General features: G+C 43.8%; 1 long non-coding RNA gene across 2 annotated transcripts; it reads right to left on the reverse strand.

The window, feature by feature from the left end:
• Positions 1–13,506: 13,506 nt before the first annotated feature.
• On the reverse strand, positions 13,507–24,435 carry LOC141491808 (uncharacterized). 2 transcript variants are annotated; one of them, XR_012469769.1, is made up of 3 exons: positions 23,914–24,435; positions 17,195–17,254; positions 13,507–13,690 (listed from the first exon to the last, which is right to left on the reverse strand). It is a non-coding gene; the product is annotated as an uncharacterized LOC141491808 (long non-coding RNA). The 2 variants fall into 2 exon arrangements; XR_012469770.1 differs by lacking the exon at positions 23,914–24,435 and adding an exon at positions 22,256–22,324.
• Between the last annotated feature and the right edge of the window lie 268 nt (positions 24,436–24,703).

Genomic DNA, 24,703 nt, shown 5'->3' on the forward strand with positions numbered 1-24,703 from the left:
GGCAACTCTCCTCAGCCATTGAGAGACCTAGGACAACCCTATAATATGGACAATGCTATCCATATTCAGAGGAAGAAAAAGAAAAAGCCTACAGAATCTAAATATTCTGTTCACTGTTTAAAAATTTCTCCTATGTTTTTCTTTCCTATCTCATGTTCTTTCCTCTTTACATCATACATAAAATTACTAAATTTTAAATAAGTTAAATACAATTATATATGTACAAAATTTACCAAACTGTTTGCCACTGAAGGGAGAGGAGTGGGAAGTGAGGGTGGAATGAAATTTTGTAACTTATAAATATGCATATGCATGTGAATGAATGTTGAAAATTTTTCATAACGTGTCAATAGCCCCAAGGAATGTGTGGGGTAGGAATGAAAGTGAGAAAATAAATAGGGAAGTTGGACTATCTTTTAAATTGAAAGGAAATAAGCCACCCAGCTGCAGTGATTGCCTGCTTTGACAAACTCAAATAGAAATTAATCCTTGAGGGCTACAGCATGACTTAGAAAACCACAAATTAACCTTTATGTTGTATTTTTAATTTATTTTATTCCTGAATGACCCTGAGTCCTGGGTCTGCCCCATTCAATAGTATTTTCAGGAGAGTGGTAGGAGATCCCACAAGTTATATCCATGTGTGAGCAGGCTCCTTTGTCAAATCTCACTCTTCTTTAGCTTTCTCCTCTTTATATGGGCAAAGGTCTCTTTCACAGCATTCTGAAAAATAGACTTATCTGGAGCACCTGGAGACCAGAGAGGGAACAAGAAAAGGAGGTATCTGTGAGCTGTGAGTAAAGGAAGAAACCTGCCAACACTGACCCTAATCAGGAGCTGAGAGTATCTGTGAAATGGGGGTGCCTGACTTCTGAGTCCCCTTTCCAGATCCAGGGAGAAGTCACTTCCCCTGGCCATAGCCCCTTACTCACATCTTCAGAAAAGACTTTGCCAGAAAGGTCTCTGCCATTACCTGGCTGCTAATGGGATTTCTAAGTAAACTGAGGAAGGTCTCCAAGAGCAGCTTTCTGGTAGTGTTTCACCTGGACACAGAGACAGACTATGAAGCCAGGCTCCAATCTCCATCTCCCCATGGCTACCCAGTGGAGAGGGTCCCTAGCTACTCCCTCTTCTCACCTTTTTTTGGGAGCCCCAATGGCAATCTTGCCCAGGGCCTTAATGGACTTCAGTTACAGGTTGCTGTGGACGTGACTGGAACCTTGGTCAACTTCACATCTTTTCGCAGAGAAGTAGGTCACACAAGCTGGCAAAAGGAAGGGTTCCAAAAAGGGGGCCTGAGGACAGCAGGGGGCTCCCCCAGCAGCGAGTCCCCAAGGGTGCTGGGAGGAGAAAGTCTGGAGGAGGCAGCTCAATCCTCGGGTAAGTGGAGATGCCCATTTTCATCATTGTTTGTCAAGGTCAAGATGCTTGCTTAACAAACAAAGCTCGACTAAAACCCTACTGTGGGCACCTAGCCCAGAGATCTAGTCCTGTTGGCTAGGAGAAGTGTCTGGGTGAAGTGAGCCCAGGACAAGACTTGTTGAGAAAGGAGGGTCAATTGACCTGTTGTTCTGCAACCCTAGAAATGAGGCAAGGGCTCCCCTCCCCCTCCCCACCCCAAACCTCCTATACACATGAACATATATGTTCACACATACACACACATGCACACACATACACACACCTATACACACACCTCAAGAGAATTTTGATTTCAGCTCCCTTCAACTTTTTATCTTCTTTGGAGCAAGACAGAGAAATGGAAGATTCCCTTCCCCTCACTCCCCTGCAGGTAAATGTCAGAGACCTGAATGGAATCATCTCCCCAAGGATCCTAGGACTATCTGGGAATAGGGGAGGGGGGGAGGGGAAGGTATATTGAACTAATGAGGCAAAGGGTGATGCTGGCCTCATGAATTCATTACCCACCCTACCAGGCTATGACTGCCCACCAGACCACAAGTAGATGCCTACTGCCAAGTCAGCAGCTGGAGACCCAGCCTAGGCCTGAACTCTGACCTCTGTCCACTTCTGGCTGGACACTTTTGGCCTGCTCCCTAGATGCTCATGACCAATCAGCCCAAGGTAGAGCTCAGGAATGGGAGCAGTGGTAGTATAGGTGAAGAAGAGGAAGGGAGAGGTCCCTGACCTTGGAGCAGCAGCCCTGGTTCCCCTCATGCTATCTACTTCTCCCCCAGTTGACACTTCTAGGAGGAAGGTCTTGCTGCTGACTCTCCGGGAGACCAATTCTGAATCCAGGCTTGGGAGAAGTAGTTAGATAAAGTGCTCACAATAAGAATCTATGTGAAAGTTGATTGCTCTGGGGAAGGAGGAGAGAGACAACTTGGGGAGGGTAAGGACTGGCTTTCAACCTGGGCCCAGGAAGTGCCCCAGGGGCATGGTCTCCTTATTTCATGTTGCCAGGCCTAATTATACAATACATTCCAGTCACTGTCTCATTTCCTACCTCCACGCCTTTGCCAACTAGGTGTCCTCCCTCTTCATTTAAACCTCCTATAAGTCCCTTCCTAGATTCAACTCCATTTTTTTATTTTAATATTTTATTTGTTTTTCCAACTACATGCAACAGTAGTTTTTATCAATCATTTCTTTTACAAGATTTTGAGTTATACAAGTTTTTTCCTTCCCTCCATTCCCTCCTCCTTCCCCCTGGCCTGTCAGAGAGCAATTTGATCTAGGCTCTATATTTATAACCACACTGAACATAGATCTATATTGAATGTTGTTGTGTTCCAGCTGGCTAGCTTATCCTTTATTCATAAACTATGACTTGACTCAGTCCAGCTGTAGTCAAGTTCTCAGGCAAACGTTGAAAAGGTCGGAGAACAAAGATGACTAGTTCTGTTTGTTAAACCAAATACAAGTGTTTAAATATTCTCCCCAGTCCCTGATCCACTACAACTCCCATGACACTCTCCAATGAACCAGTAAAACACTGTTCCCATACTCTAGGACACCATATGATAAAGGTTTGCTTCCTCAGGTCAGTAGTCCTACACACAGTAGTCCCTTACAGAACATTATTGATAGAGAAGAATCAGATCCAAAAGGAAGAAAGAAAACAGAGAGAGAAAAATGACATAATTAGAAAAAATAATTAAAAAATTTAAACTCCCCTAATTCCTTCCCTGGATATGGATGATATTTTCCATCTCAAGTCTGATAAAATTGACTTTGATTATTATATTGTTGAAATGAAGAAGTCTATCATGGTTGCCCATTATCCCATGTTGTTGTTAAGTGTGTAGAATGTTCTGTGGTTCTGCTAATTTCCCTCGGCATCAATTCATGCAAGTCTTTCCAGGCTTTTCTGAATTCCTGTCCCTCATGATTTCTTGTAGACCAATAGTATTCCATCACATACATATACCACAAATTGTTTATTCATTCCCCAATTGATTAGCATTCTCTCAATTTCCAATTCTTCACCACTACATTAAAGAGCTACTTTCTATAAATATTTTTGTTCATGTAGTACTTTTATGCTTTTTTCATGGTCTCTTCAGGATATAGAGCCAATAGTGGTATTGCTAGATCAAAGGATATGTCAATTTTTATCCCCCTTTGTGCTTAATTTCAAATTGCTCTCCAGAAAGATTGTATCAGTTCACAACTCCACCAACAATGCATTAATGTCCCAATATTCCCATATACCCTCCAAGAATTGATCATTTTCCTTTCTAGGTATAATGGTCTGAGAGGTGTGAGGTGTTTCCTAAGAGTTGGTTTTAATTTGCATTTCTCTAATCAATAATGATTAAAAGAAATTTTTCATATGATAGCAGATTCTAGCACTACCTTTTCAGGAAAGCTGGTCCTACCACCCCCCCACCTCCCCATTCTCTTGGATCTATTCATTACAAGTCCACAGGAGCTGGTATTTTCTCCTCTAGCTAGAATCTGAGCTTTTGGAAGGCAGGAACTACATTATTGCCATACTAATAGAGCCTATCCATAGTAGGTACTTAGGCCATCATTGTTGATTAGCTGTTTGACTCTGCCCCCCCCCAAAATACTATGGTAATTCTAAACTGTCCACTACACTGAGCTAAGACCCCAGGAGGCACTGCCTGACCCAATGGGCAGTTTGTTGGACTCAGAGTCAAGAAGACCCAGAATTGAATCCCACCAGACACTCACTGTCCTTTACAGATTCAGTTTTCTCATCTGTCACCAGGGAGGTCTATCCCCCAACCCAAGGACCTTCTCAAGACAGCATGAAATCACCAAGAGAGGAGACCCACACCAATCATAGAGACTTGCAAACATCCCATCATGGGCATGGTTGGGTCCATGGGATCCCTTCAGCCAGACACCAGGGCTTGCAGTCCACCCTTAGGCCCACCCTTGTCATTCTCATGCTCATCCTTTAAGAGAACAGTGGTTGTCCCAGGCTACCTGGCCAGGGGAGACACTCCATTCATGTCAGTCTTGAGGTTTTTCCAGGAGAGTCCAAGCCTAGTGGTGTCTCAAGTTCTGCAGCATGTCCTGGGTCCTGACTCAACACTTCACCTCTTATAGAGTTTTGATGGGTAGTCTAGAAAAGATACCTATGCATCAGTTCATTTGCCATCCTGTAAGTGACAGAGATAGGGGCTACCAATCTAAGGAAGGGACAGTGCAAACAAGCAATGGGTAACTGAGAAAGGGACTGGGGAGCTTTCTTAAAAGGTGGGGTTTTAGGGGGGCACTTACAGGAGACATGGAGGTTAGTAGTCCCAGTAGAGGACGGGGAGTGATCTGGAAGTGACAATGCTCAGAAAGTCTCATGGACTTTTCCCCTGTTGTCTCCCCCAAGTCAGAGCCTAGTATATGGTTGACCCTTTCTAAAAACTTATCCTGATTCACTCCAGATGATGTTCCAGCTCTCTGCAGTTGGTGAGTTCTTCCAGTGCAAAGTGTTGCTGCTCAACTCTGGAGGAGGACCATTCAGAAGAGTTCTGAAAAGCTGGCCTGAAGCTTCTCCTTTCTGTCTAGTGCCTCCATGATGTTGTACTGACCATACATTGTCTGGGGAAGGGCAGTGCGCCCACATCCAAGCTCCTGCCTAATGCTGTCCCCCCCTCCCCCCCTCCAGACACACATACATATAGAGTTCAGCATTTCCCACCAGGGATAAAATGGTGAGGGGGAGGTAGGTGAGGCTGAACTGAGCTCCTGACACTCCAAATTTACTTACTGCAATGAGGCCCACAGCTTCCAGGTGCCTACTGTGCTCTATGCAGGTTGGGTTGCTACTAGGAGCTTTCCTTGTCTTCATTCTTACTATCGAGGTTTTTAGGATCTTTCCATCAAAGGCAGTCTTCTGCCAGAGTTTCTCGTACCTTGGCCACATCCCTGTAATGAAAACATCAGTGACTTCCCATCACTCAATGGCTAAGTTCTGTTGGAATTCAAGGCCTTCCACCAACTAACATTACCCTCATTCTACTGCCTTGATCTCACATCATTCCCTTGACTCACTTTCCAGTCCAATCAACTGAACTCACTCAACCACAATCACATTTTCCAGATCCTCCCAGGGATCTCTCCTACAACTCTGCCATTCTCTAATATGCCCATTGAGCAAGACTGTGTAGCATGGCTCTCTGGATGACTCCTTGCCCAATGTTCAATGGGCAGGTGCTGTCCCTTAGGTAAACCATGTGTGTGTATCAGTCCACTTCTTGTTGTTAGCAAAGAGCTCTGCACACAGTAGTTTTGTGCATGGGAGGTGAGATCAAAAGAATTGACAAGAAATAATCAACCTGATCATATAGGAGATGAGACCTTGCCCAGGGACCCAACCCCTAGGTGAGGACCAGGGGTGGGGGTCAAGGTCAATGTTCTTATCCCTCTTTTCCAAATAATCAACATCTATGATTCAGTGAGTCCCTGTTCTGCTTCCTCCTATTGGATAAGTCATTTCATCCCCATGAACCTGAGCTCCCTTCTTAATGACTGTGATTCCTTATGATCTTATCACTGAGATACTTTCTCATCAAATGTATAGGTAGTTTTATGTATGGCCTACATGGGAACTACAATCACATAGGAAAAACAGACAAAGAATCCTGAGAGGGGCTTGAAAGGATGAAATTGGTGTGGGAGGCATGTTTTGTATTTGGAACCTATGGTTGGCATAAGGAATTCCCTCTACCGTCACAGTTGGCACCTTTCCTAAAGCTGCCAGCCTTAGACAGTTGGCTTGGAAAGCCAGTTATCTACTGACTTGCCCAAAGTCAGTGAGGATGTGTAAGGGATATGACTTTAACTCCAATCTTCTGACTTTGAGCCCAGCCCTCCATTCAGCATGCAGCCCTGCTTGTAAGATATAAAATCAGTTTATTAAAGTAGGACTGGTTGCTCCATTATTATTGTTGGGTGTATTAATCTTCAAGAATGTTTCTAATTAAAATGTTTAGCTATGGAGATGCAGTTGGAAAAAAAGAGCATGGCATTACCCAGATTCCAGTCTAAGTCCTGGACCTCCTAGCTAATGTCCACCTACTTGTTCAGAAGCTATGACTGCCTCAGGAGAAAAGTCAAGTAGAAGTGAGCCTGCAGGACAGCTTCCACCAGTGGCTGCTGCATTTCCGGATGAAGCACATGGGGCAGGTAAGCAAAGAAAGTGCTCAAGATCTCTGGCACCTATGAAGGATGTCAGAAAGAATTATGTCAGAAAGAAACATGACCCTTGGAAAGGCAAGTGTTCTAGGAGAGCCGTCAGCCGCCATGAAACTAGTAGTCACTCCTTGCTCTTTGCCTGTCTCTCAGCTGGACAGGCAATTATTAGACCCATCCAACCCATCCTACCTTGAATTCCAGTTCATGCCCCCACAGCCTGAGGATGGTGTTGAACTACATGATGAAAGCCTTGTCATGGGTGAAGTTTGTGGCCCCCAGGCTCTAGAAGGTACTCTGAAGAAAGATGAGTTCCTCCCTTCATCCTTCAGTGCTAATCACCTGGGAACCAGACTAATGGAACCCAGAGATGAAGGCTACCAGGAAGGTTCTCAACCTCCCATGCCCACCTGCCCACTGGAGTGAACCTAGAGCAGAGGCTCTTTATCTAAGCAGACCAACTTGACTTTTCAGTGCCTTTCATTTTCATCTATCTGCTTTGGAGCTGTCTGTATTTTGTTTATCACATTTTAACAATGTCTTTGGAAAAGAGTTCATCCATAGGCCACCCAGCTGCCAAAGGGACCTAAGATCCAGGAAAGGTCAAGACCCTTGTCTAGAGGTTCATGTCCTTTTGGAGAAGTCCAGTATCCCCAGATCTATTGAGGAAAGGCAGGATCTTGGGGCTGCTAGGAACCTCAGTGGAGGGCCAGAGTCTAGAGTTCATTGTGGGGACATCTTCCCCAGAATAAAGTCTAAATTGAACTCTTGGCAATTTTTACCCATAGCTCCTAGGCCTGCCTGCCATATGACAGCCCTTCATATAAGTGGAGACAACTAGCTTATGACATTACCTTTGACCTCATTCTCCTGAGTCTTCTCTAGGCTATACAGCCTTGGTTCCTTCAACTGATCTTCATACAGTGGAGACCATCTTGGTGGCCCTCCTAAGTACAATCTCCAGTTTTTCCAATGTACTTCCGCAAACATAGAGGTTTAATGAGGTCTAAGGAAGGGGTCAGTGGAACCACCAGTTCCCTGGGTCTGGACACTACCTACTACCAAGGATCTCACTGGTCCTCTTAACTGATATACCCCATGACTGACTTCTGTAGAATCAACTCAACCCTCTCTGTCTTACTGTCCCCACTAGGTCTCTGATGTTCAACCTAGAAGCAGGACCCTTCCAAACCTACACAAAATAAGGTTGAGCACAAGGTGTGACCCCAGTACAGTGGCATCAGGCAAAATCTCAAGCAATGCCCTTTCAGTTCATTAGCCAAAAGTCTCTGAGCTCCCCAGGGAGAAGCTGGATCTGATGTTGGAGGTTTCTACACAATCTGGAAAGAAGCAACCTAGAAGGGGAAAGCCCTTTGGGGCTGCTCTTCCTGTATCCTGGGCCTGATCTGTCATGGAAGCTTGGAGGGTGAGCAGATGGAATCTGGGGTCTGCAGTCAAAAAGGCCTGAATGTAAATCCTACCTCAACATTGGCTAGATAGTTGTGTGACCCTGGAAAAGTCACTCCATCTCCAGTTGCCTCATGGACATCAAAATAGAATCAACCGTTTAGAATTGTAAGGGTCAAGTGAGTTAATAGATAAAAAGTATTTAAAGTGATAGACAAATACTAACTAGTAATAGTGGTGATAGTAGTAGTTGTAATAGTATGGTTGTGGTGATGATGGTAGTAGTGGTGGTGGTGGTGGTAATAATAGAATTACCTTAGTGGCAGTGTTGTTACTGCTGTAGAGTCAGGGATTACCCTGGGAAAACCAGGAAGCCCCACCCCCACCCCCCAACCCTCTGCCTGCCAGCACACAAATATGGAGATTCAGAATTTGACTAGGGGGAAGCAATGGGTTTGGGAGGCTCAGTCTTGGTCACCTTGTCGATTTTGGAGGACAAAGAGTAAATCATCTTCTCATTGGTGATCACCATTTCTTTTATGGTCATCCTGTGATCATATTCCATATGAATCAGGCTGGGCTGCAATTGAAAAGGACCATTGGTGTGTTGCACCCACAGCAGTGTTGCCCCCCACAAGGCTCTGCACAGCAGCCTTTAAGTTGGTAGACTTCCCCTGGGTCCCCTCACTAAGACACTCCACAAAAGCCTCAATATATTCTATTCTTGCTTCCAACAGTGTTCCAGGCTCTCCTCTCTGCTCAGAATCTCAGCAAACACCAACCTGTTGTACTCCCATCCCAGGGGACATAGGAACTCCTGGAGGGTGGGGATTAATGCCTATCTTCTTCTTCCTAGCCCCAGGGTCTTCCACAACACGGGCTTAATCAATCCTTGACTGACTGCCTGCCTGCCTAGACTTGAGATGCAAATAACTTACAAAATAAATTGTACAAAGAGGATTGTTTAAAGGGATTCAGAGAGGCTACTTCTCAGCTTCCCCACAGCTTTGTCCACACTTGGCTGCCCTGGTAAGAATTCCCATCTTTTGAGTGCCAGTGTTTTTTTTTATTGTCTTTGCAAAATCCATTAGAAGAAGTTGGGCAGAAACCAGTATTGACCAACATCTTGTACCACCATCCACCATGAGAAGATCAAAATGGGATACATGTTTTCAATAAAAAGGGACACATCAGAAATGAAGTATGGGAGCATGGAATTTTTCATCTGTCAGATATATGGATAAAGGAAGAATGTATGATCAAACAAGAGATAGAGAGCATTCAAGGATATAAAATGGAAAATTTTGATTACATTTAATTAAAAGGGTCTTGCATAAACAAAATCAATGCAGCCAAGAGTAGAAGAAAGCAGAAATGGGAGAAAATTTCACTGTCAATTTTTATGATAAAAGTCTCAACTCTCAAATATACAGAGAATTGAGTCAAATTTATAAGAAAAAAAGTCACCCCCCAATTAATTGTGTTCAAAAGATATGAACAGGGAATTTTCGGAAGAGCAAATCAAAGCTACCTACAGTCAAAAGAAAAAAATGCTCTGTCACTTGATTAGAGAAATGCAAATTAAAACAGCTCTGATGTACTACTCCACACCTGGCAATATTGGTTAATATGACAGAAAAGGAAAATGTTCAAATGATGGTGGGGATGTGGAAAAATTCAAACACTAAAGGATTCTTGGTGGAGTTCCAAATTGATTCAACCATTATAGAGATTAATTTGGAATTATGTCAGAAAGATTTTAACTCTGTGCATACCCTTTGATCCAAAAATACTGCTACTAGGTTTGAGATTAAAACACAAAAAGCAAAGGTACCTATATGTACAAAACTATTTTAGTGGTTATTTTGTAAATAGCAAAGAATTAGTAATTGAAGGGATGTCCATTAGTTGGGGAGTGTCTGAAAAAGTTGCAGTATCTGATGGTAATGGAATACAATTGTGCTTTAGAAATGAAGAGTACAATAAATACAGTAAAACATGGGAAAACTTACATGCCCTGAAACAAAATGAAGCAGAATCAAGTGAAGATTGTATACAGTACAATGTTGTTCAATGACCAACTGTGAATGACTTGGCTATTATTATCAATACAGTGATCCAAAACAATGCCAAAGATATCATGATGAAAAATGCTATGTCCAGAGAAAGAACCGATAAGAGTTTGAATGCAGATCAAAACAGACAAATTTTCACTTTTCTTATATTATTTTTGGTGTGTATTTTCTTTCACAACATGACTAGTACTGAAATGATTGTATATGTATAAACTATTATCAAATTGCCTGTTTTCTCAAGAAGGGAGAAAAAGAGGGAGAACATTTGGAATTCAAAATTTTTGAAAATTTAGGTTAAAAAATTTACATGAAATTGAGGGAAAAACTTTAAATGGGAAAAATTAAGTCCATCAGTTAGAGATAAGTCTTTGCTTTTTCTTATCAGTATGAATGTAATCTCCCTAAGGGTAAGGTTAACATCCAACAAGCCTTTGTATTACCACTTACTACCCACCCCAGTAGAAGGAGATTTCTTGTCTTGACCAGAGATGACATCAATAGTGAATTGCTGAGTCCTCACCTGGGTATCACAGCACATGGAGCCAGGAATACAATCAGAGTTCTAAACTGACCATGTTTCAGGGGTATCTGTTTCTGATGCAAGGGCAAATTGCTGGACTGATCAGAGACATTGGGCATGCTTCTCCATGTCTCCCTGTTTCTCTGCATGCCTGTGTCTCTCTGCCTTTGTTTCTGTCTCTCATACATACACATATAGACACATACACTTTCATTATATTCACATCCAGGTTCAGATGTCAACCCAGAGACAATTCAGATTGTTGCTAGAAAACTTATTGGGAAACATTTATTCTTCCTCTCAACAGGAAGGTGAAGACTGAGAATGTGGAGTGGTGTATTTACCATTAGGATATATATTTTGGGAAGCTGGTTTTGTATAAAGTTTTTTTGTTACAAGAAGACTAAAGAAGTTTGGAAGAGTCTGGCCCTGCTCCAAGAGCAAGCTACCATAGGAGGGTGGTTTCTTTGGTCAGTGGGGAGAGGAATTCAGAACTCTGGAAACTGACATGAAATATCTCTTGGATACTTTTGTGGTCCATGTCTTTTAATAGAATGCTTTGCATCAGCTTCATTAATATGTTGCCATGGAATTATTGAACAGCATCTAAGACCAAGAGAAGAAATGCATGGGGGTCATGACATCTATAAGCAGGTGTCAAAACTTCAGGATCCACTATTCTGCTTGATATGAGGGAAAACAGCAGTGGGATTGAGGGGAGGTTTCCTAGGAGAGTCTTTTAAAAGCTGGGTAGTCTCACTGTCTTCCCTGTTGAATGAAGGGGTCAGATGACATGGAGTGCCCTCCCATCTATCAGGTTATGACCCAGTGATCTGAGACCCAATGAAGCAGGTGAAGCCTGACATATTCCTAAGAGATTTTTCTTGGTCTGACAGGTTATAGGAACAAACACAAAGGAGATATTGGAAGGAGAGATCTGACCCAGGTTCACCTTCACTGGCATGACCAGAGAGATAGAGGAAGGTGGTCGATAGCTCCCCCCCACCCAGCTGCTTCTTGTCTGGTAGGCCCTGATCATGTCCTTGTGCTGGAACTCTAAGAGGAGTAGGGGCTCTCCCTATATGGCTCCCTTGAGCTGGGGTCCTCGCAGAAGGGTCTGTTCATTGCTAGAAATGGCCACTGGTTGGTCACAAGCACAGAGTAGCCCCAAGGATTACAAGGTAAACAATGGCTACAACTTGGATAATACCTCCTTAACCCTTCTTCCTGGTCAAGGAACGTGATCCAAGCACAGGTCTGAGAAACACAGTAGATGTTGGATTCAGGACCAAAGTCAGCACAAATATCTGCCATGGAACAGAGGAGACCAGAGACCAGAACTCACCTGAACCTGGGCATTGTCCTCTTTTGGAGGAGGGAGAGGAAATAAACACTGGACAGTCTCACCCATTAGTTCCTGGTTGTCCTCAGCACCGAAAGAAGATGTCAGTTCACTGGGAAAGAAAGGCACAGAATACTTGCCCCCCAAAGGGCCCCTCTGTCTAAAGGCAGTTGGAAGGAAGATGGAAGAGCCAACTGCCACTCTCAGGGAAGTTCTTGACCCTTAACTGGGCATGATTCAATATGCATTTCTGGACCAACACCTGCTCAGATCAAGTCAACATGGTCAGAGCTCCTTGAAGGTAGAGCCAGACATTGTCTCATGTTGTGGGACCAAGCTTGGTGTGGTGTTTGTTTTACAGTAGGTGCTCCACCAATGTCCACTGACCACTTGAATAGACCAGAAGGAACGTACCCCTGCTCTAAAGGGTCAGACATGTACAGAAGGGGAAAATTAAGAGGAGATGGAGGTCAGGTAGCCCAGTCCCAGAGAGCCAGTGACCATCTAATGGGTCCCCCAAGTAATGAGGAAGAGCTCAGCCTTGCCTGGGGCCCAGACCCATGGCTAACAAGGATAAGCTCATCCTGGCCTAGCACCTGGGCCCAAAGCTAGCCCCAATGGGCCTCCTGTATGCTTTCCCTTGGCTGTTACTCTGACCCTGAAAATCTCTCATGTCCATCCTACCTCCTCCTCTATACTAGTTCCCCCACAAGGATTGATCCCCCAATCATGCTATCTGTCTCTCAGCCATGAGAAGGCTAAAAATATGTTGATGACAGCATGGCCTCCAAGGGCTTATCTCTGAGTTGAGGCCTTGCCAACCTGAACCAAGGGTCCTGGGCACAGGTTCAGTCCATCTGAGGAGCCAGAGTGCAGTCATCATCAGGTAACACACAGGAGAAACTAGAGAATCCAGTGACTCTATCCAACACCAACAAGGAGGCTCAGGGTGGTGTTAACAAATAATGAAACAATCCTTGATCAGAAGAGCAATCAAGGAGAGATTTCAAGTCACAGCTTCTGAGTCAAGTCTGTGGTTCTAACTATGATGGAATACTGTCCCTCCAAACTAAATGGAATCTCTGCCTGGTGCCTTGGCATGAGAGCTTAACCTGACTAACTTTGCCAAACACATGAAACCCTTCCCCCTTGAACAACATAGAAGCATAGACTATGCAATCACATTCCCTATACCTGAGTTCAAGTCCAGCTTCAGACATTTGATACTTACTATTTGACCTTGGCCAAGTAACTTAAACCCATTGCCCCACAAAAAAACAAACAAGCCAAGAAAAAAAAGAAAGAAAGAAAGAAAGAAAGAAAGAAAGAAAGAAAGAAAGAAAGAAAGAAAGAAAGAAAGAAAGAAGAAAGAAAGGAAGAAAGAAGAAAGAAAGAAAGAAAGAAAGAAAGAAAGAAAGAAGAAAGAAAGAAAGAAAGAATAAAGAAAGAAAGAAAGAAAGAAAGAAAGAAAGAAAAAGAAAGAAAGAAAGAAAGAAAGAAAGAAAGAAAGAAAGAAAGAAAGAAAGAAAAAAGGTGCAGCAGAATCTTCCCCTTCAGCTTCTGATGTGGCTCCTGCAAGCCTTGAGATCATGTACACCTTCATCCTGGTTCCCAGAGTCCAGGCACTGATGTGCCAGGAATCCTCTGTCTCTTTAATTTTCTCCTCCAATGTTTACAGCATAGTGGTTATCTGATTTCCAGCCACAAGCAAAGGATCACACCCTGGAAAGGAGGAAAAGGATGGGGAAAATGAAGAAAGAGCACAGGTCACTCTGCCCTGGCTTGACCGATGGAGCCACAGCTTGGCTGGTGGATGTTGGCCTGGTTGGAGTGACCTCGGCCTGTGAATCTCCAGAGAATCTCTAACTTTGGAAAGGAGATGAAGGGCCAATGACTTTCATTTCCTCTGGCCTGGAGTTGCTCCTCTGAAGTCAGGGAATCTTCCCTTTGGGGCAACATGCATTTACCTTCCTCCAAATCATGTTTTGAAGTGCATGGCCTATGACATACAGTATGGCCAAGAAGCAAATCTTACCTACTACATGTATCTGAGGACCATCCCAGGGAAAAGCTATCACCTCTGGAGAAAACCTGGCCTATTGTGGGACAGCTCACAGTGTTCATTCTCCTTATAGCACAGCCAAATGTGTTCCTTCAATTCTTAATCCTTCCAAATGGAATGAATCTCCTGGTCTTTCTACCTGCAGGCACCTACCCAACCCTCCCAAGTGCCCCATGCCCATTTCCTCCATTGGTTCCAGTGCCCTTTCTGACAGGTAGTGTCCAGATGTAGAGGACACTTGTGGAATATGGGAGCAGCAGGTAAGGGACCTCACCTCCCAGTCAGTCATTGCCAAAATCAGTCTTGTACAATATCTCCATGAGCTGGGTTTCCACTTTCACAGCCTCCTGGGCCATGACTGTGAAGTCCAGTGCCCAGTAAAGTAAGGCCTGGAAGGAGTCCAGAAGAGGAAGGGAGAGTCTCTTAGATAGGTGCATGCCCCCTACCCAACCCACTCTCCAAAATATCTACCTCTGATTCTCTACTTCTGAGGAGCCTAGAACTTGAGGGTGAGAAAACACCTGGGAACCAAGGCTAGTCAGAGGACTTATAGATCCTGATGGAGGTAGGGACCCTGGGGTCCTGAATGAGGCAGACATTCTGGGACAAGGTTTTGCTTGACTATCTGGTTTGCTCCAGGGGAGGAGTAGGAGGGAGAGAACATCAAAGCTTGTTAATTTTAAAAATTGAAATAAAAATCCTGCTTCAGATATATTTTCTTGCTTGAAGCTCTCAAAAACTCAGGGAAGATAGTGTGGGATAATGGACTTGAGACTCCAAGAGCCTGAACTGAGTCTCAGCTGAGACAACCTGTGACCCTGGGCATCTGAGCCCCAGTGTCTCCACCTGTCAAACGTGTGTGTGTGTGTGTGTGGGGGGGGGTTAATCTCAATGTCCCTTCACATTGTAACTCAATTATCTTAGAAATAATTGCTATTATGTTTCCTGTGATACAAATGAAAAACCTGAGTCCCAGAGAGGTCCTAGAGAGCACAAGGAGCTTGCACAAGCTAACAGTGAATTAGGGGTAGAATTCTCTTGATGCCTGTCTGCAAAGAAGATCCCTTTGGAGGGGTTCCCCATCTGTGTGCACCATTGTCACCACTTATTGCCAGGGCCTCTTTCTGAGGGCATAGACTCTCTGAGCCAAAAAGAATGTCTACCATCCCTGAGTCCAATGTCCTTACCTTAGAGATGAGAAAGCCTGGGGAAAGGCATATGCCATCTCTATGGCCCATTTCCCCCATACCTTAAAGCTCGCCCATCTCAGCCACTAAAAAGGTTGATTGTCAGAGTGCCCCGGTGTTGCCTCTATCAAAGCCAGACCCACAACTGAGGGGAGTAGCAGAGAATCTACCTTTTCCAGAGTGGCTCTGTAGCTGTTGATTTGGAGGTTCAGCTCCCAGCTCAATCTCAAGTTCCATGGAGGGCATTGAGTCCTCCTTTTATTTTACATAATCCTAATACATAATATATACATTGTATATGTATTTATTATCACCATGAAATTTCAAAAGATATAACTTTCATGCACAAATTCCCCCAAGTAAAGTGTTAGTGACATTTTTGATGTCTCACTGATAAACCCATGTTACCAGAAGAATATTTTTTTGGTAGTCAAAGATGTGCTGACCTTAGAAGATTTAAAACTAGAGGGACAATTTTCCAACAAAATGCTAATTCAATAAACAATTTGCTTTATCTTCACCCCAAACATGTAGGTAGATGATATAAATACTTTCCCAAGTCTCTGGTTCTGAATGAAGCTAAAAAACAGCTATTGTTTTACAGACTCCCTCAGGTTCTCTGACTGCACCTTCAAGGATTCAGGTGAGCATCTTTTAGGAGTCATAGGTGTTATTAAGCAGTGGGAGTCCCTGCTTTGGGATTTAATAAGTTGAGCCTAGGTTATTTAGTTCTGGAAGAGGACTCCCTCTGGACTTCATAGTGAATAGTTGTTGATGGGCCTTCCCATCTGCTCCCTTGGTTCTGTTTAATTGAACTTACTGCTTTTGGTTTGTCTGCTCAAAGGTTCTCTAGAATTCATTATGTTTTACGTGGAAACATTCCCAGGATAGAATTACATAGGAATTTTACAATTGATAGAAAAGCTGGGTTGGGAAGGGTTGAAAGTTAACAAAAAATTCAAATAAATGGACTAGGGATTTTTATTTGCAAAGCACATTTTTGAACATTGATCCATGTACCCTCCTAGTGTATGTGTTTAAGAATTTTATAGATGAAGATACATGTAGAAGTTAAATGTTTTCCCATTACCTTTGTCTAGGACTATGCTCATTTCTACTAGTGAAAAGAATTTTGTAGAATGTTTATACTCTAGCCATGACAATACTAAACACTGGGTCACTTTCCAAGTTATCTCTTCCACCATCATGTCACCACACAAAAATATACATACACACTCATACACATACATTACACTTTTTGTAAATATTTATCTGCTTTGCTTCTGATAGAGCCTTTACATACATATATACATACATACATACACACATATACTTACATTTTCTAGGTGGTCTGGATGTAATCATCATGAAAAGATGCCTTATATATCATTACACACACACACACACACACACACACACACACACACACACCCCTCTCACACACACCCCTCGCCAGGTCTTAACCATGGAACCTCACTGCTGCAGGGACACACACACCTCCCTTGACAGAGAGACCTTTGCTTATGCCCTCTCTGCAGTGGTGATGCATCATGGGAAAGAATTTGGCTCAGAATACTACACAGAAATATTACTATCACACAAAGGGAGGTATGTGCAACTTTTTCTAGGGTGTGGATACCATAAATTATCAGTGCATTCTTCATATGTGTGCTTTTTTTGCCATTCTGTCCTATACTGTAGTGCAGATATCTAGCTCTCTGTAGGAGGAAGATCAAAGCCATTAAAATCTAATAGATAAAGTCAGAGGATTTGAGTTTCAACTCCAGTTCTATCTACTACTGATCTAAAGACCTTTTAGTTTTCCCATTGGTAATGGGGAAATGAAAGTATCATAGGTTTATGAAAAATATAGGAATCCCTGGCTTATGGAATATCACAACTAAATAAGATTAAAGAGATCATCTAGTAGAATTTGTAGAATAGGAAACCAAGACACAGAAAGATGAAGTGACTCACAATAAATGTTTTTTGTGACTCTTGACCTTTTATCAGAATGGTGTGCTCCTCTCCTCAGGTCTATAAGAATTAAAGAACAAACAAAAGTAAAAAAAAATGCAAATTTTATTTTTCATATCTATTTTAAATTATCAAATCTGTCAGCCATTTGAATATAAAAACAAATGCCTGAGAATATCCCTAAATGCTAGGAATACTAATAAAGTTGAATCTCAGCAAATTATCATTTTCAGTATTCAACCAATTCTTGTTGATTTCTGGCTAATTCCCTCGATGGATTGTCCAAGATCTTTGGCAGCTGCCTCTTTCCTTCTTTTACCTCATCTTTTTTCCATCCTTGCCTGTTTCACTACCTGCTTAAACCTTCTCCAGAACAGAAAGAAAAAGGAGGATGGAACTTAGTACACTTGGTTCCTTGTGAGCAGCAATACTATTATTAATTTTGATGGGGAAGAAGGTTGACACTAATATTTAATTCATCTATCCTCAGTAGAAATATTGGAGAGAAAGCCAACTCAGAGCAGAATTCTTCTGCTCTTTATCTTGTGGTCTCAGTTGACTCTTTGAAAGCAGGAGGCAGAGCCAAGATGGCGACAAAAAAGGATCATGTCTTAGGCGCTCTCTCATAAAACTCATAAGCTAAGGACTCTAACTAAATTTTCTAGAGACAGAACACACAGAGGGATCCAGTGAGGCAGTTCTCCCACTCAAGGTAACCTGGAAAAGAACAGAAAGGCTTTGCTCCCCGGGGTTGGAGAGGCAGCCTGCCAGAGAGGTGGCCTGCCAGAGCGAAAGAATTTCAGCCTCCCGGAGGCAGCCCCAGGGCACTGGGAGCTGAGGCTCACAGCAGCAGGGGAGTCTCCTGAGCTACACCCTGGGGAGTACTGGGCACAAATTGGGGAAACAGCAGGGGAACTCTGCCAGAGCGAGTTGAGGAGCCCAGTCCTCAGGGAACACAGCAAGCAGTGTGGCCAGCACAGTCCAGATCCAGGAAGAGAAGCAGGTGGGGCTAGTAAGCAGGCCCTCAGGGCATGAGCCCATTGAACCTAGGGAGGGGAGTGAAGAGAGACTGCCCAGCTCTGTCTTCTGCCCCTGGAACAGGACTCTAGGGTTCTGACCACATTCAGATCCTGATCACAGTCTAGGCCCCTACCATAGAAGAGCAGGGTCCCCCTCCACCTCAGCCCCATGGCAGAGGAGGGTACATGTGGTCATTCACAGACCAGGAGGGAGGACAGAGCCTCACATACTGAGACCCTTGTGGGAGTGTCCCAAAAGCTCAGGAAGCACCCCCAAAAAAGGCTAAGGCTGGGAAAATGAGCAAGCAGAGAAAAAAGAGGAACACCATTGAGAAATATTTTGCAAATGAGCCCAAGAAGGATCAAAATACTCAGTCTGAAGATGAGGAAGCGCAAGCTCCTGCATCTAAAGACTCCAAGAAAAACAGAAATTGGGCTCAGGCTATGACAGAGCTCAAAAAAGACTTTGAAAATCAAATGAGGGAGTTAGAAAAAAAACTGGGAAAAGAAATGAGACAGTAGCAGGAAAAACATGAAAATGAAGTCAGCAACCTAGTCAAGGAAATCCAAAAAAAAAATGCTGAAGAAAATAGCACGCTAAAATCCAGGTCAAATGGATAAAACAGTTCAAACAGTTATGGAGGAGAAGAATGCTTTAAAAAGCAAAATTGGCCAGATGGAAAAAGAGATAAGAAAACTCTCTGAGGAGAACAAATCCTTCAGACAAAGAATAGAATTCAAGGAGACTGATGAATTTACCAGAAATCAGGAATCAATACTTCAAAACCAAAAAATTGAAAAAAAAATAGAAGAAAATGTGAAATATCTCATTGAAAAAACAACTGATATGGAAAACAGACTTAGGAAAGATAATTTAAAAATTATTGGAATACCTGAAAGTCATGATCAGGAAAAGAGCCTTGACATCATTTTCAAAGAATTACTACAGGAATATTGCCCTGATATTCTAGAAGCAGAGGGCAAAATAGAAATGAAGAGAATCTACCGATCCCCTGAGAAAGAGATCCCAAAAAAACAACCCCTCGGAATATTATAGCCAAGTTACAGAACTCCCATGTCAAAGAGAAAATATTACAAGCATCCAGAAGGACACAATTCAAATACCATGGAGCTGCAGTCAGGATCACACAGGACTTAGCATCAACTACATAAAAGCTCATAGGGCTTAGAATATACCAGAAGGCAAAAGAGCTTAGAATGCAGCCAAAAATCAACTACCCAGCAAGACTGAATGTCCTCTTCCAGGGAAAAAGATGGACTTTCAATGAACCAGGGGAATTTCAAATGTTCCTGTTGGAATGGCCAGAGCTGAACAGAAGGTTTGATCTTCAGATACAGGACTCAGGTGAAGCATAGAGATTGGAGAAAGGCAAAATATGAGGGACTTAATGATGATGAACTGCATGTATTCCTGCAGAGAAAAATGACACTGATAATACTCATATGAACCTTCTCAGTTAATAGAGCTTCTCCTGACGCACAGGAGAAAGCTGAATTTGAAGATAAAATATAGTGTAAAAATGTAGTCAATAGAAAAAAGTATGGGAGAAATATAATGGGAGAAAGAAAAAGGAGAGGGGGAATAGGCCAAGATATTTCACATAAGAAGATTTTTCTTTATTACAATGAGCTATTGCAATGATATGGAAGGGGGGAAGACAAGGAGGAATTAGGGAATCTTCACTCTCATAAGAGGTGGCTAGGAGAGGAAACAGCATATATACTCAATGGGGTATAGGCATCTGGAGTAAGAAGGAGAGAAGGGGACAGGAGGAAGGGGGGGGATGTGAGTGATGGAGGAGAGGATGGACCATGGGGGGAAAGTGGTCAGATATAACACATTTTCTTTTTTACTTCTTGCAAGGGGCTGGGATTGGATGGCCTGTCCAGGATCATAGGGCCAGGTGGATGCTGAGCCTAAGGGGTGGTATGGGGGTTCAGGGCCTCTTGGCCCCAGAGCTAGGGATCAGTCTGCTGCACCACTCAGATACCCTACAGCAGAGTCAGAGTGAAAAGAGAGAGAAAATATAGTACATGGTAGTGGAGAAATACAAAAGGAGGGAGTGATGATCAGCAATGGCAATGGTGGAAAAATATGGAAGTCACTTTTTTGATGGACTTATCATAAAGAATGTGATCCACCCGCAACAGAGGTGTTGGTGTTGGAACAAAGACTCAAGCACATTTTTTATTATTAGTATTTGAGGGGGGGTTCAGGGCAAATGGGTCTGGCTGACCTGCCTGGGGCCACATAGCAGGGTGATCTTTGGGTGTCTGAGGCCAGATTTGGACCCAGGTACTCCTGGCTCAAGGGCCAAAGCTCTGTCTGCCACCCAGCCAGCCCTACTATTATTACTATTTTATTTTATTTTGGGTCTTTGTTTTTTTTTGTGTGTTTTTTTTTGCAGGGCAGCGGGGTTCGGGTGGCTTGCATGTCACATGGCTGGATGATTATTGGGTGTATGGGGCCAGATGTGGGCTCAGGTGCTTGTGGCTCCAGGGCTGATGCTCCATCCATTGCGCCACCTGGCCATACCTACAATTATTACTATTAGTTTTTTAATTTTAATTTTTTCTCTCACCTTTACTTTATCACTCAAGCAAGTCTATATTGATGGGGGGAGGGGGTATTTCATTTACTCTTAAATAAGAGTAAAAAAGAACATTATTTGTACAAAATAAGAATATTAAATTTAAAAAAAAAGAAAGCAGGAAAGTTGGTTAGTAATTTTCTTTCTTTACCTTTTGGGGTTTGGGTGTACATTGTAAGGACTGCAAGGTGAATGTGTATAATATTGAGGAATTGTGCCTCTATCATATTTTATATTCCCAAGAACAGTTGACAGGCAACATGGGAATCTCTCAAACCTAACTCCCAGCTCAGGTGGGGTCCAGCAACAATGATGAGAAAAGAAGACTGACATGAGCCCAAAGGGATTGTGGCTTGTTTTGGGAATCAGCTGTGTTTATCCATCCTCTCTCTTTGTTGGACTGAAGACTTAAGGAACTAAGAGGTTAGGAACAGGTTTACCCCACCCTGAGGTCAAGAGAAGTTGTCAGTTATTCAGTTTCTTTGGAATCTATTGAGATATTTCTGCCTTCCCTAAAACCCAACAAAAGGAATGGCCTCTTCAGTCTTGATCCTTTATCAACATCTCTCCCTTATAAAAGGGATACTAGCATAGGAAGAGAGATGGAAAATGATGGTGTCCAAGCAGGAGAGCAGCTTTGTCCTCTCTCCTTTCTGCTTTCTTCTCCCTCCTCAGCAGGTCCAACCAGCACAGGAGCAGCTCCAGATCTGGCTCATCCTTCCTCCCAGGGGAGGAGGTGTCCTGGACTGGAAGCAGCTGCCCTCTCAGGTTGTTTCCCCAGGGCTTAGGGAGATGCCACAGGCTCAGGTCAGGGAGGTGGGAAGTTTACAGTTTGAAGGACTGAATTGACAGGGAATTGGGAGAGATAGGTGGGAGGTACTTGTCACCCCAGGATAAATATTTGTCTAAGGGAATCAGTGCAATTTTGCACAGTTGTGCTACAGATCTGGCTGGGGGACCAGCAAATCAATGTGACTCAGCTTCCTAGCCAGTCAGACCCCAGCAGCAAAGGAACCTAGATTAATTAAAGTATTTCTCCACAAGTTGTTGCTGTCAGTGACAAAGCTGTAGGAAGCCTGAAGTCATTCCCAAATGTCTTTGGGGACTCTAGTCCCTCCGCCAGAAGCTCCCACAAGCTGCACTGCCTGAGGCAGCGCTGAGGGCCTGCTGGCCACATGGCAGGGAGCCTGAAGCTCTCAACTCCACATGGGCGTGATTGATTCACCAGCAGGTCTACTTGGCCCCAGCATCTTCTACAAACAAAACAGATGACTTGGGTACACTAGTTGATAACCAGGGATTGGGGAGTAGGAAGGGGGAATTTCCCTGGCTCCTTAAGATTTCCAAACATCTTTACTCCATTCTGGACCTCCCACCAGCTCTGTGTTGGACCCACTCCCAGAGATTATTCTCATCTCCTGCTTACTTACAGATAAGAAAAATCAGTCTTAGGAGTGTGTCTGTAGAATTCGAACCCAGGACTCTCCAGATTGTAAATGTACTCTACCCACACTAACTGGGGCAGAAGGGGATTTCCCAATCCCTTCAACAGAATCACCAGAACCAATGCACACACAGATGGTCCTTGGGTCAATACTTAGTGAGCACAGAATAAGTGAAACCTCTTGGGATCACCCAGTGCTGCAGGGCCCAGGGCAGCAGGATCTAAAGAGTTCCTGGGGGTTAGTTTTTCCAACTGCCTGTGCCTGAATCACCTAGACAACCCTCAGTGTTCTCTTCTGTATAGCAGAGGGGTTGGAGATTCCTTCTGGCCCTAGAGCTTCCCCCCTTCCTGTACCTGGATCAATTTGTCCTCCCAAATCATCTGTTTCAAGAATGTTGGTTGTGATCTATAGAACAAAGGCAACAAGCCAGACATTTGAGAGCTTGCCCTCTCCTAGGTCTCTAAAAACAGTCAATCAAGCAACATGCATTAGGCACCTACTGCATGCAAGGTACTACATAACCCTCCATTCCACTGGGGGGAGGGAGAAAGTGCGAACAAAAAGGTCCTCAGAGGTAAAAAAGGAGAATAAATGGAAGGTAACCTTAGAGGTGGTGAGAGAAGGGACTTCCAAAAGGGATTCCTCACAACCCCGGGAGGGGAAACTGAGGTCCTGTGATGGCGACCTGGGACAGGGTGCTCCAGTGCAAGCACCACATTCTATGTTCAGGAGATTGAGAGGTACCTCAGGGGTCAATGTTCTGTCCCTTTAAGACCATCATATTTCATCTGATCACTATCTCAGTTTCAAGCAGCAGTAGCTCCTAAGAGTCCTGGGGAGGCAATGACAGATAAAGGGCATATCTTTTCTTGCCCAGATGAAGGGCCTGTCTTTTCTTGCTGAGATGAAGAGGGAATTATGACAATGTGCAAAACTTTTGTAGAAATGAGGGCTAGACAATTCAATAGAAGGAATCTGCTCCCTGGCTCTCCCCATTACTGCACCCTTGCTCCATAACTCGCCTGGCACCCAACACCCCCAGATCACATACATATTCTCCATGCAGAGACATTCCCACCCCCTTTGGGTGGGTGCTCCCCCTCCTCATAATTACCTTCTATCCATCCCTCCAACTCTACACTGGTCCCCTGTGAGCACCCCAACGCAGTCCAGCTAGACCAGATCAGACTGGTTTCTCCTGTTCTTCACACACTGTCTTCCATTCTCAGTCTCTAGATCTTAGTATAGATGGTGCCCTACACCTGGAATGCTGTTCCCCTCACCTCCATCCAGTAACCTATCCCCATTTTCTACAAACTTTAGTTTTAGAACTTCCCTCACTTCATGAGGCACTGGTTTTAAAGAAGGCTCCACCCAAACCACCTCCTGTTCATTTGGTTTAGATTTTGTATAGGCTTGGTACAGGTTTCTAAGCCAGCATGTATTAAGCACCTCCTGTGTATTCAGTCCATAGGAGGTCTTCCATCAATATGTGTTGATTTCTGCTGGGTTGGGGGTGGAGAGATAAGGCAAAGCTATTTATTAATCATCAACTGCAGTGCCTGCTAGAAGGGTACCTTTCCAGGTTGTTGGGTTGTTGAACAATGGATACCCCCCTCCACTCCCACCCCCCAGAAGCTCACCTTCCAGGTAGCCAGGCAGAGAAGAAATGTCATCTACTCAGAAGTCAGTCATTGAAGGAGCAATTTTAGTATCATGCAGGTCTTGAGAAGTTTGAGCATGGCCACTCCATGGCCTTCCCCTTGTGAGAGTCTGAGAGAAGTACATGCAGGTGTGAAGGAGGGAAGATCACACAGACAGCTCAGGCTGCAGCTCCTCTTGGGAGACCCCAGGCCATTTTGATGGTTCAACAAGGATGAGGGGAGGCTCTGGAGGAACTGATTCTGGGCCCTGGGACTCACCCAGAAGACCCAACTCTGAAGTGGAGTGCTGCCTCTTATATGTGGGTGCCTTATCCTTATATCCAACTCCACATTTGGTCCCCTATCAAAACAAATGTACCCCATCATCTGTTCCTCACTAAAGACAAAAATGATAAGCTGTATCCTCTCCAAAACAACCAAGAATGTTTAGAAATGCCACTGAGCTCAGAATATTCTCCTGCCAGGCTAGTCTGTATCTTTTGATTCCCCCTGGACCTTCTTCCTTGCCAACCAACTCCACCCCACCAGGTGCTATGCCTGTAATAGACAGGACCCCTCTCTTACAGGCATTGTGATGTTGGGGAGATGAGTATCCAGGAGATCCAGTTTGGGAGCATAGGATCACACAGGGTAGAAGACTTGTTCAGGATGTCAGGACAAGAATCTGAACCCAGGCAGCCCTATCTCTCCAAGGCTAGAATCTTGTCCATTAAGTCATATTTTTATCACTCATTGGCTGGGGTCTACATGGATCTGATGTCCTCGTGGA

Source organism: Macrotis lagotis, chromosome 6 (genome assembly GCF_037893015.1).
Source record: "Macrotis lagotis isolate mMagLag1 chromosome 6, bilby.v1.9.chrom.fasta, whole genome shotgun sequence".
NCBI lineage: Eukaryota > Metazoa > Chordata > Mammalia > Peramelemorphia > Peramelidae > Macrotis > Macrotis lagotis.